At 40.3% G+C, this 13,672-nt stretch overlaps 1 protein-coding gene across 1 annotated transcript in view; it reads right to left on the bottom strand.

Annotated features, from left to right (window-relative positions):
- Positions 1-13,672, bottom strand: part of stau2 (staufen double-stranded RNA binding protein 2) — a 277,129-nt gene that overhangs the window by 56,556 nt on the left and 206,901 nt on the right. The window lies entirely within an intron of this gene.

Raw genomic sequence — 13,672 nt, forward strand, 5'->3', positions numbered from 1 at the left:
CATTTTCGTGCTTAATATTTATGTGCTTACTTCTTACTGATCTGAAAAAAATTTGCATAAAAGTGCTGAGAACAATCTTTACCGTTTGTAAAGTGAGGCGGGGCACACTGTTGATTGCTACAGCTCTCTTAGCAGCTAGGTTTACTACATGAGCAAAACATCCTATTTGTGGTCCGAATCCATCTGTGTCACGTACTGAATTAACAATATTTGCAACATTATCTATAGTCACTGGTATGGATTGATTTGGCTTTCTTAATTTCCATTCAGTCATGACGGTTTAGAATTCATCGATGTAGTATATGGACTACGTGTCCCATAATCACTCTGGGCTCACGTAGCCAATGGCATGGGACGTAGCACATCTAGTTTGCTATTTCATGATATCTAGTGTGTGCGCGCATTATAAACGCCGCTGAAGTCACGTCTGCTCATTACTACACAACACCAGCATATGATAATCGACTTTCATAAACAGGACGAGTTTGAAGCACAGCGCTCTTAATTTGCCACTCAATGTTCATTCAGTTGTTCGTTCTCAAAGCGAGGTTGTTCGTAGCAGCCAAGTCTGTAACAATGTTTTGGTGGACTTCGTTGTAAATATCCGGCGTTGTGCCAAAAAATAGCCGCCCCGTGTGAAATGTCACTCCTGACGGGAGCGCCCACACGTCAACAACACCGGCGCGCCGGAGATGGTCCGCAGTCACTCCGGAGCACTGACGCAACCGGTATACGGTGAACAATAGGATATAATGGGAACGATTAGCTCCGGCGCTAGTTTTTGCCAGACCTGGAACGAAGATGCATTTTGCGCAGTTGGTAACAAGGAATCCGAACTTTTAACAGCACGTCTGCCGCACGCGCGCAGGCACGTGCACGCGAGGCGATAAGTCGCAGCGGAAAAATTACCGCCTTCATTTTTATTTATCCTGCAATAAATGGAATTATTGCATATTGCGACAGGCTTATTTGTGGCGTTCTCTTTCGACTCTCAGGCTCTTGCGAAATACTGCTGCTGTGAAATAAAACTAGCTTCAAGTTGCTTCAATTTCTCGCTGCGTATCTTTCCTCTAATCTTGTCGTACACGTCAGCGTGTCTTGTTTGGCAATAACGCCTCACAATAAACTCTTTAAAAACAGCGGCTGTCTCTTTGCAAATGAGGCAGACACAGTTGTGTATTTTAGTGAAGAAATCGTCCAATTACCACCTATCCTTGAAGTGTCGGCCGTCGCAGTCAACTTTTTATGTTGAATGTCGCCATTTTAGAAAATTGGAAGTAAAGGGTCACACGGGGTAATGTTGCTTAGATTGCTGCTGCCTTTTAGTGAGTAAATGAGGAGCAGCATTTAGTGTGTAAGCTACTTCATATGCTGGTAGCAGTACTGCTGACCAATTTATTAAGTCTGTGTGCGGGCCAAATGTTATTGATTTTATGACAGAGGCTGGGGGCCGGATGAAATTTGACCACTGGTTGCATTTGGCCCCCGGGCCGGACTTTGGACATGTCTGGTCTAGAGGATGTTAAACACTCAGACAACTTTTTTTTTTTTTTTTTTTTAAACATACATTTTGTAGCTTCTAGGCAAGTTTAATAGTAAATAATGTACGGATTTCCTGATGAGTGTGTATTATCATCAGAAAGTTGGCGTTTCCCTGGATACATCAATATGTGCTCATCTGTCCATGTTCTTTCAAAATTGTTGGAGACCTTTACCTATTTTTGGCCTAAAACGTTTGAATTTTACAAATGAAAACATTTCGAGTAACGGTCAACTAAAACTAGACGAAATTTGTTTGAGATTTCGTCGACTAAAACTAGAGATGACGAAAACATTTTGAAATGACTAAAATATGACTTAGGCTAGGTTCATGCACGAATCAGATTTTTTCGTGTTTTTCCGACTCGAGTGAGGCATTAACTTGACAGTCTGAACGGGACAAGTTGCATAGAAGTGGACCATTTCAAATCCGATCTGGGTCTCTTTCGTATGTGGTTTGAATCTGATATGGGCCACATTTTCCAGAATGTCGCAGCGTCTGAACTGTCAAGTCTCCCAAATCGGAACTCATGCAGCAATTACATCATCAAAGACCGAGAGAGACAGGGCGCTATGGTAGCGGTGCAGCAGCTTTTGGAGAAGTGTCGGGCTTGACAAAAGTCATAAAAAAATAAAATGGGTTGAGGATAAGCCTGAGAATGCTCGGTTTTGTCTCTGCTCCATATGAGAAATATTTCAAGATTGCTTACACGGCCAAGAGTTGGGGCAAACTGTCCGTATGTGTGTGTGTGTGTCATGCACTGACAGTGTGTGCATGCTATCGGTCCATATAAACTTTGAATATAACACTAAACGGGGATTATTTATGTCTGTTATTTGTGTCCTCTTTTTGGAAACCAAAATATGATCACCTTTGAATGACGCTGAGCCAGCATGTGTGGTCATTTGTTTTGATGCTCCTGTGCATGCAGGTCAGTTTCATCAGCGCATCTTGGACTGCGATACTTGAATGGACTCAATGGACAAAGGCAGTCTGAACGCGTAGGCCCAAAAAAAAAGATGACAAAAAAATCGGATTTGTGCATTAAGACCTGCGGTAGGAACCTAGCCTAAGAGTAATAAGTATTTTCGTCCAAAAGACTAAGCCAAAATTTAAAAGAGCTGCAAAAAAACAACACCGTTTGGACGTGAATATTTGCACAAAACGAATGAATACTATGCTTAAGTAATTTTCAGTAAAATCTGTTGAAAGAATAAGATAATTGTATCATTGCTAGTTTAGTGATGTTTTCAGTGTGTGGGGGGGGTGTTTGTTAAAAAATATGTTTGGACCCTTAACCACACTACATCTCCCTCGTCTGCTTACATTTGTTAGTGAATGAAGACAGAATAAAGGTTTAAATGACCCATTGCTATTAACACATTGCTTCGTTGTGATGCAATTGCACACGTCCAGACTCAAACCTCAACAAAGAAATTAAAAGCTAAAATGTAAAATGTCTTCAAAAAATCTCCCATCCCCACCTATCGAGAGATTTGCCAGACGATGTAGACGCTATTATGAGGCGGGCGGGCAGACACGCACGCACGCAGTGTTTACACAAATCGCAGGAGTGTGTGACACCTCCGTCGTAACTAGCGTTAACCCCCGATGTGGCTGTTGTTTTTGAGTGTTTCAAAATGTCTGCCGTTTGAGGCCTGAGAATGCGTTAACATCCAGATGAGAGGAAGGCGGCGGCGGCGGGGGAGCCGGGGAGGAAGAGGGGTGTCTCAGACAGACAGAAAAACATTCCCCAGTCGTTACGCTCATCTCCATAACTCAGTATGCTGCCACAAAGCAGCGCGGGACTGCCCCGCTATAAGGGCAGTTACCTGCTGCTGAACAGTGAGAGTCACTTTGGGCCTGATTCATGGCTCCAAATAGCATCCTTTAACTTATATTGAGTGGAAAGAATAAGATTTACACCTTTCTGGGTGGGAGGCAACTTACAAGGTTGTAAAATTTGAGGGATAGCCTTCAAATTCTCAGCTAAACCACAAAAAAAGGACACTACGAGGCCAGCGACCTCACTAGAATCCACATTTGTCCATAAAAAAAGACAGCCTGATAGTCACATGTCGGCTACTTCTACTCCCGCTGAAGGACAGGCAGACCGCAGGGAAAACAATGTCCTTGTGCTAGGAATAATGACAACCACCAAGAGTGTGTGACTGTTGTTCTAGCAGTTTTACATGCCTCTTTGCATTCATGTCTGTCATGTAAACTTGTAGAGCTGCAATTACTGTCGATGTTTGATTTAAATATGGAACGTGATGAATCCTTTGAACTATGAACGATAAGGAATGTGTTTAAATTCAGAAATTTCTCTTCACAGAGTCCATGACATTGAAGGCATTTGATGTCAGCACTGATTTGTGGTCCTCTGTTATATTCATGTTCTGGATGGGGACTCGAGTGCTGACACAGTTCATAGTATACTGCTCTCCAGCATCTTGGTTTTCGTCAGCGATGCCGATCACCAAAATATTATGTAAACGAACATTTTTTTCTTGACGATGACGAGCTAAAAGTGTGTCCTGGACGACTAAAATAATGAGACCGTTTCCAGTTTTTTTGTCTGATGAGACGACAACAAGATGAAAATGCGACCTAAGCTCCTTTCAGGCATACGCAGAAGTCTGGTTAGTAGCCTGTATGTCTGAAAGCAATTTCCCGGGTTGACTGACACGAAGATGACAGGGACATCAACCGGGTCGCGTCCGAGTATAATGTCCGGGATTTACCCGGGACGCGGCACATGTGAAAGCAGCTATTTTTTTCCCAGGTCACAGTGCTGATGACGTAATTATCATGGCGGACCAATTGTCATTTCCTTTTTTTTCGCAGTAAGACGAAAAGCGGTAAACAAACATTGCACTTGTCAACATTAGAGGTGGGAATCTTGGTGGCACCTTACGTTTCGATTAAGATTACGATTCAGAGGCTACAATTCGGTTATGAATCAATTATTGATGAACAACCCTCCCCCCTTTATACTAAAGCTTTAAATTACATTCAATTAATTTAATGTTGTGAATCAACCGTTAAACTTGTTAAAATTGCTACCGTTGTTCCATAATTTCCCTTCTGTCTACTTGACATGTTAAAAGTTTTAAAACGGTTTCATTATTTAAAGATAGATTCCAGTCAAGATTTAGCAAATTAAGGAGTATTTTACATAAAAAGATAATTAGGTTCGCTAGGAAGGTTTGCTACAACAGGAGCCTTTCTGAAACGTCTACTGCTTTAAGATGGCGGCTGTGACTAACGTCGGGAGGTCTTTTTGCATCCAGTTTTCTATACATGTGTTGCTAACGCTGCACAGAGTAAATTTGCGTCTAGTTCTTTATAAATGTGATATCTACCATAGCATTATGTGGACTAGTTTGTAGCGGCTGTCAACAGCAATCAGGCATGATTGTTTTATTATTATTATTATTTTTTAATCTAGCGGCATGAGTAGAGCCAGAGCCATGAGTTGAGCATAGTCATTACCCGGGTAATGACAAGCATGATGTTTACTCTCGGTCCGTTCCTCATTGCGTCCTGAAGACCCACACACACCTGACTTAAAATGTTTGGTAAAAATTGGTTTCAATTGCTCTTGAAGTCTCCTTAGGCAGAGGGTTCGCTTACTTATTTTTCCCCCTTCTGTCATTGTTTGCATACTATCCTCATTAAAATATGAAAACCTATAAATATCAGGTGGTTTTAGTTAAAGCAGACAGTTTTTTCATCTGTGTGATTTTGACAAAGATTAGATCACATTTGATGGTGATTTTATACAGAAATGTGAGAAATTCCAAAAGTTTCAGATACTTTTTCATACCACCGTAAAACTATTGGAAAAACGTCACGAAGTTGGCGGTGGCCTTGTAGATGCTGCAATGTGTGCTCGTCTGTCAATGTTAATTCCAAATTGTTGGAAATCTTTGAATTTTTACTGACAAAAACTGAGTATTCGTCAGCTAAAACTAGACGAAGACGAACACCTTTTGAAATGACTAAAATATGACCAAGACTAACAAGTATTGTCATCCAAAATACTAAGACGAAAATTAAAAGGGCTGCCAAAAACAAGACTGCTCTCCAGGTAGATTCTGTTCCAGTTTGTTTGTCTGCCACCTGACTTTTCAATCGAGGCTTTGCATGAGACTTTTACAGTGTTCCATGAGGTGCATCATAGACTTGATAATGGTATCGATGGGTTAGATCAGTCATGCACTGTGCCTCGCATTCTAGTAAGGGGCCACCCACATCAAGAGGTGCTATTGACAAACACACGCATGCAGCGGTCTAAGGCCGGATTTCTGTTGAAAAAGTACGAAAGCTGTACCGCATACAAACAGGAAGGATTGTCTCAGGAGTGATTTGTTCGAGGAAGTAATTATTATATTTTTCGTACCATGCATGCATTTTCAAACGTTGTGAAAAAAAAATCAATGGGAGAAATTAGCCGCTACTGTATTGACATCATAGTTTACAATATTTACATAAAATAAATGCTAACGGCATGGATTTTTGCTTATAACCAAGAAAGTTTTATGTCCATACCTATAAAGAATTCAGGGATTTAAGCATTTATTCACAAGAATTTTCACCGGAAAAAGCTCTGTATACATAAGGCGGCCACTAGCTACATTCAATAACAGACTAGCATTGTACTTCAACATATTTATGTAAAATAAATGCTAACTGAATTTTTTTTTTTTTTTTGCTTTGAACCAAGAATCAAGACTGTTTCATGTCCATATTATAAAGAATTCAGGGATTCAAGCATTTATTCACAAGAATTTTCACCAGTAAAGCTCTGTTTACATATGGCAGCTATCACATTGACTGACAGACTAGCATCATACTTCAACATATTTACGTAAAATAAATGCTAACTGCACTGTTTTTTGCTGTTAACCAAGAATCAAGACTGTTTTACGTTCATATCTATAAAGAATTTGGGGATTTAAGCATTTATTCACAAGAATTTTCACCGGAAAAAGCTCTGTTTACATAAGGCGGCCGCTAGCTACATTCACTAACAGACTAGCATTGTACTTCGACGTATTTACGTAAAATAAATACTAACTGCACGTTTTTATTTTATTTTATTTTTTTACTTTAAACCAAGAATCGAGACTGTTTTGCGTCGTTATCCATAAAGAATTTGAGATTTAAGCCATTATTCACAAGAATTTTCACCGGAAAAGCTCCGTTAACATATGGCGGCCGCTGGCTACATTCACTAACAGACTAGCATTGTACTTCGACGTATTTACGTAAAATAAATGCTAACTGCACGTTTTTATTTTGTTTTTACTTTTAACCAAGAATACAGACTGTTTTAAATCCATATCTATAAAGAATTCGGTGATTCAAGCATTTATTCATAAGAATTTTCACTGGAAAAGCTCTGTTTACATCAGGCGTCCGCGAGCTACATTTACTAACAGACTAGCATTGTACTTCGACGTATTTACATAAAATAAATGCTAAATGGACTGTTTTTTCTGTTTTTGCTTCTAACCAAGAATCAAGACTGTTTTACGTTCATATCGATAAAGAATTCAGGGATTTAAGCATTTATTCACAATAATTTTCAACGTTAAAAGCTCTTTGTGATTCCACTCTGTCAGCTTTGACAGCCTCGACAACAATGCAGCCCCCCTATTTATCGGCCCCACGCCCCATGTCCCTTCAATACATTATGAAGTCTATGTGCAAATATTCCCTTGTTCCTTTCAGAAGGGATCCCTTTACATTCCTGCTGCAATCACAGCACAGCTGCCGTCTTTCAATTACGTATGTCATTTTGTAGCACAACGTCATGGTTAGACAAATCTTTTAAGAAGTGCAGGTGGGCAAGTTGAAATTAACTATTAAACACATCCATTTTTTCACTAAGTGTATGGATTGAGACTTTAGGGAGCTACTCATTTTCAAATAGAGGACTGGTAAAACCATGTTGTTGAAAATAAAAATAGACCTGACGTGGTAAATTAAATGGAGAAATTACTAACAGAAAAAAAGACCCAGAAAAACTTACAAAGTTCTTGATCAATATACCAAACAAGCTAACACAACCAAATGCCCCGATCATGCTCAGCCATCGTCTTCATGTGGTAACGTCATCATGGCAAGAGAGTTTGCGTCGTTGTCCGATTACATACCGTAATTTACTGAATATAAGGCGCACCCGTGTATAACGTGCACCCCAAATTTACTTGTAAAATCTAGTGAAAATTATTGTACCCATGTATAACGTGCACCCTAATTTTAGTACCAATAAATAGAAGAATACAAGAAAACAGAGCTCATTTACAGATACAGAAATGTCATTTTACTGACTGGTGAAACACAGCACAAGCATAGCACATTGGTAGTTTAAAACATTACCGCAAACTGACAATATGTACGGTAATAATATGATCTGATAACTTCTTGAACTTACTAGAATCCAGGAGAAAAACAAAACAGATGTGACTTTTCTTTTAAAGGCTGCTGTATAACTTGCTCGTTTCATCATGATGAATAAATGTTTCCTCCATGGATTGATACGATCTCACTTTCATTTTACCGTAAGTCGGAAATCCAAGAGAGCTCATCGCTGTGTCGACACGACAGTAACAATAGGAACTATTGTTATTTGGGTTTGAGTTACCTGAGGGACAGATATAGTTGACGGACGGGAAGTCTGTGTTGTTACGTTTGTTATGGTCCGAGTTGCGGAGCTGCAATAAACGTTGACTCAAATGAGTTCAAGAAACTAAATTCTGTGCTTTATGAAGAGTGAAAAAAGCAGAATTTAACACAGATGAAATCATTCGGCCGATCAGAGTGAAGTACTACTGAAACAAAATGGTGACGTCACATACCGTAATGGTCGGCAACGGATCGCCGCATACGTTTCTTCAACACAACATGGCCGTGTCAATTAAAAAAAAAAAAAAAAAAAAAAAAAACCAAAAACGTTTTTTATATATCTATAATATATAATATATTTCTGTCTCTATCCATGTATCCGTTTATAATGCGCACCCTGATTTTACAAGTTGATTTTGGGGGAAAAAAATGCGCGTTATATTCGGGAAATTACGGTCATTGAATCGTTCCACTTTGGAGGCTGCCATCGAAAATTTGCGTTTTTGCTCTCCGGCTTCACCATCGGCGTCAAAACGCGAGGCTAATCCGCAACACAATTGTTGCGGATTGCTGTCGCAGCGTCTCCAGAGACACAATTCAGTTCACGTAATGTTGAATCAAAGCAGATAGGTTAACATTTGCCGAGAAAAAGCTTAATGTGTCGGTGGTATAAAAGGTGTTCTCTCCACAGGTGACATACATCACACATTGCAGAGCAGGCAAGATTAGAAAGCTGGCCCTTATCTCGGGGACCTTTTTCCGCGAGTCTCACTATCACTCAGTGTCAAATAACATTAGGCTAATGAGGCAAAGATGCTACAAAGAGCGATAGCTAAATTGGCAGTTAAATGGCTGGCTGACTTTAGCCTCTCATCTGGGTGATGATTAAAGGGAGGTGTGACGGGTTTAGCCTTATCTATGCTAAATTTGTGTGTGTGAGAAAAATCACACGCTGAGTAAAACACGGCTGATGCTTGCACGGCTGCTGCCCAAACATCTTGATCCTCGTGGCGCAGAGGTGATAATGAATGTAACACTTTGGTTAGCCATCACAGAGGTGTAGCTGCTACAATGACAACAAGGAGGCAGAACAATTCATTTGTATACTTACATATGCTAAATAGCAGTGTTGTTTTTGGCAGCCTTTTTAATTTTCGTCTTAGTCTTTTGGGCAAAAAATACTTAATAGTCTCATTTATATTTTAGTCATTTTGGAATTTGGGGTGTGACAAAATATCAAAATGGTGATATATCGTGATCAGTGTTGTTAATCTTACAAAAAGTAATTAGTTAGTTACAAATGACTTCTCAAAAGTAACTGACCTAGTAACTCAGTAAATCTTGCCCAAGATACGACCATTTCGACTTCCAAGCAAGGTCCTGGAACGAATTAACTTCGTATGTAGAGCTACCACTGTATTATTATACTGTACCATCTACAAGGACAAAGCCCACTTGATGATGATAATGCATGAACTCTGTTTTTTGATCAATGTTTTTTTTCATGAACGCAATTGAACGCATAACAAGGGAGCTAGAGTGAAGGTAGCGCACACTCGGCTTTCACGAGCAGTCGCCGAGTTGTGATTAAAATAAATCTGTAGAAAACAACGAAAGCCTCCCATCGTTACGTGGGATGTTACAATCGATGCTCAGTTGCACTCTCACGACTTGGAAAATAACAAATAGTGCATACAAACATATGATGTGGCACGGCGTATATTTCCTGGAAGCTGCAACCAGGAGTGCTTGTGCATAACAGTGGTGATCCTGGAAGCGGCGACAGTTTTGACAGGCGGAAATGTCATGAAAAAAACTGATCATGCGCCTCTTTGACTGGGGGTACCAGGCAGGTCACTTTTTGGGGTTTGATTTTCCTCTACGCAATTTTATTTACTCATGTTTGGTCGGCATTGAGTTGGGAGGGGCCAGCCCTACAGCTCGCTGATTGGAGACTTAGCGTGGGAGACGAGTTCTGTAAGAAAAAGCTCATGTCCACTTCATCCACGATGGGAGGACCACCAATGGGCACTGAATTGAAGCATATTATTGCTACATAGTTTGAAGGTACAAGAAAAAAGTGTGGAAAAGAAAAAAGCAGGTATGTCACGGCGTGATCGTCTGCCTCCATTGTTTACGATACCGTCATGCCGTACAAAAATGGCGACGTCATGACATCACTTTAGTATACCTTAGTATAGGATTGTTGTACAGACACACTAGTCTATGTTATGCGCGGGTAATATTAGCCGGCTAACTTAAACGTGTAACTTCTTGCACGGATAAAAGAGGCAGATTAGTGTAGCCAACATGCCATATATTCTAACTAATTACACGTTTAAGGCCATTATCTGTCCTAGCGTAGACGTAGCCTGATTGCCTCGCATTGGCTGCCACTGACGGCCGTAGACGTCCAATCCGTTTGAAGTGGGAGGGATGGCAGCGAATGAACGGATTCCAATTCACAACAAAAGGATGAAAAAAGCTTGTTTTTCTATTTATTACCTGTATCGTAGAATAGTTTGCTGAACAACGTATTGATAATTGTTGTATCGCCATCTCGTGAGATCGTTATCATGAGCCTTATATGGCAAATTGTATTGTATCATGAGGTACCCGTACTCAGACGTTCTCACCCCTAGTCCCAATACACCCTTCAATAATCTATATAATGTATGTGTATAAGACATAAGAAAATGGTTCAGAAAAAAAATGTTTGACAAACCATCTGTCAACGCAAATTTTGAATGGGATTTTGACTACCATATTTTTCAGACTAATGCGCACTTAAAATTCTTTTTTCCCCCAAATTGACAGTGCGTTTTATAATCCAGCGTGCCTTATGGATGAATTCTGGTTGTGATTAATGACCTTGAATGTATTTTGTTCGGGCATATGTATTATACAGCTCCAATATGGTGCCTCAAGACACACATTCATCGTCAACATCAAACCCATGCATACAACTAATAATAGAATGAATAAAAGAAAAATTACAATGCTAAAAGATAAAGAACAACCAACTTATAATTCGTTGTGGGGAAACTTATTGACGATTCTGTTTTACAGAGATGGGAAAATGTTTACAGAGATGGGAAAATGTCTTTCTCGATGTTATGAACTCCTCTTATGATTCAGGTGTTTGGTTGAGCAAGCCAGGAGAGTGTCAAAACAAGTCTTCTACGATGTAATGTAGCTCACGTTCCCATAGCTGATGTTACGTTGTTATTTTAGTTAGTTGAGACTTGATTTTCAGTGTCTTGGCTAAGTACACGCTCTATTTTACTTCAACTGGTTCAACAACACACAATGTCTCACAATTAACACAATGCACACACAATGGTGTGTGGCCACCATTTTCACTGGACGAAAGACCAGCAGTTTCTAAAATTAGACTGCAAACTTTCCGGTGTAAAAAAGCAACAACAACAAAAAATCCTGTGAGGGGATCCTTAAACGTTAGGTTAGTGTAGACATCACGGGGGTATTGGCTAAACAATTATATGTTTTAGCACTTATCCACCGAATGGTGCATGTAGCCTTAGACAAACAACTATTCAGAGACACAGAAAATTCACGGCGAGTTCAATTAACCTAACTTGCTTATTTTAGGGCTTTGGAAGGAAACTATTGACAATTGCGAATGCGCAAATTGCCATGTTCAAACAAAGTATTGTGCAGGCCGAGACGGTACTGTATGAAGAATTATGCATCATGCTTGCAAGGCTAGGACAGCAGAGTACCTGAAGAAAAGCACTCCACTTATGGGGAGAACATGCAAACCCTACACAGAAAAGCCAGAGGCTGTCAGAGCTATGAGGCAACGTGCTAAGCAGTCAGCTACTAGATCAATGATTTTATAATACTGGATTTTTTCCCCCCAGTAATGTAAATCATGTCCATCTTACATTTAATTGAAACCAAGCTTTGTGGCAAAATCTACCCTAATTACAGTATAATAACTAGTTTTCATTTAAAGCTACTGTTCATTTTAAGCGAAACATGATAACCAGTACCAAGTAGAGCCCAAATGCAACTGCTTAGCGCAGTACAACAACATTTGGAGGTGGGTAATCATCTGTCATCTTGCCATTGTTGATTTTGAATAGCGTCCACGCTGTACTTCCGCTTCCAAGCATGCCCTGCGTGTACCGTCACAGCCAAGAGCATAAAGTAGCAAAGCCCACACTGCTCCTGTTGCATTCACAACCGAAGCAGGGTGCGCTTAAAGTGGACCAAGACTAGAGATGTCCCGATCCGATATTTGGATCGGAATGGACGCTGATATGGGCAAAAAAAATGCGCATCGGTATCGGATCGGAACACGGAAAAATTCCGATCCAGACTTCCGATCCAGTTTTTTGTTTTTTAAAGTCCGGTCCGGGTTTTCCAGCGCACCGATTTACATAATCCATTCCAGTTTTTGCTTTGGTTTCCCTAAAATCCGGTCCGCATTTTACGGCACATATTTTACATTCCCGTCTCCCAATCTACCGAGAGACTTTATCGGTAAAAATGTTAGCTGTGTGGGATCATTTCACCTTAAAGGACGACAAAGACGAAGAGACAGAGTGCAACATATGCCACAATAAAGTCAAGCGTAGTGGTCAAGCGGTAAGAAGTTTTAATACAACCAACCTAATCAAGCATTTAGCGAAATACCACCACCAACAATATGAGGACTATGTTAAGAAAACCGAAGACAAAAAGAAAGGTCCTACGCAACTAACATTGGCAGAAACTTTTGCTATGCGTGACAAACTGGCACCCGACAGTCCCAAAGCCCAGGGAATAACAAGATTCATTGCCGAAGAATTCATTCTGGATGACGAGCCATCATCTCTCGTGAGTAAAGACGCACCATCCAACACTTAGAACCACGGTACAACATGCCCAGCCATCATTACATCCTTGAGCGATTCGGCCGTGGAAGATTCGAGAACGATTCACAAACATCCAAATTCCGATTATTGAAATATGACAAGTAAAGCGGAACTAATACACAGCGCGGTCTTCGGGACGCAATGAGAAACTGACCGCATTGCGTCCCGAAAGTAAACCTAATGCTTGTCATAGACCTGGGTAATGCCAATGCTCAACTCACGGCTTTAGCTCAACTCATGCCGCTGGATAAAAAACACAAGAATACCTGACTGCTGCTGACAGCCGCTACAAATGTCAACGTCGTTTTACTGGAGATAATAGATATCATATGTATATAGAACTAGATGCTCCACGACAGACTCGACTGCGTTAGCAACATTGAAGTATTGAAAACCAGATGCGTTAGTAAACAGCCACCATCTTAAAGCAGAAGACTTCCCTAGTAGGCTGTTGTGAACCTTCCAAGCGAACCTAATTAACTTTTTATCTAAAATACTCCTAAATCGGCAACATCTTAACTTGAATCGATCTTCAAAACAGTTTTAAAACTTTCACATGTCGAAAGTAGACAGAAGGGAAATTATGGAATAACGGGAGCAATATTAACAACTT

Source organism: Corythoichthys intestinalis, chromosome 20 (assembly GCF_030265065.1).
Source record: "Corythoichthys intestinalis isolate RoL2023-P3 chromosome 20, ASM3026506v1, whole genome shotgun sequence".
NCBI lineage: Eukaryota > Metazoa > Chordata > Actinopteri > Syngnathiformes > Syngnathidae > Corythoichthys > Corythoichthys intestinalis.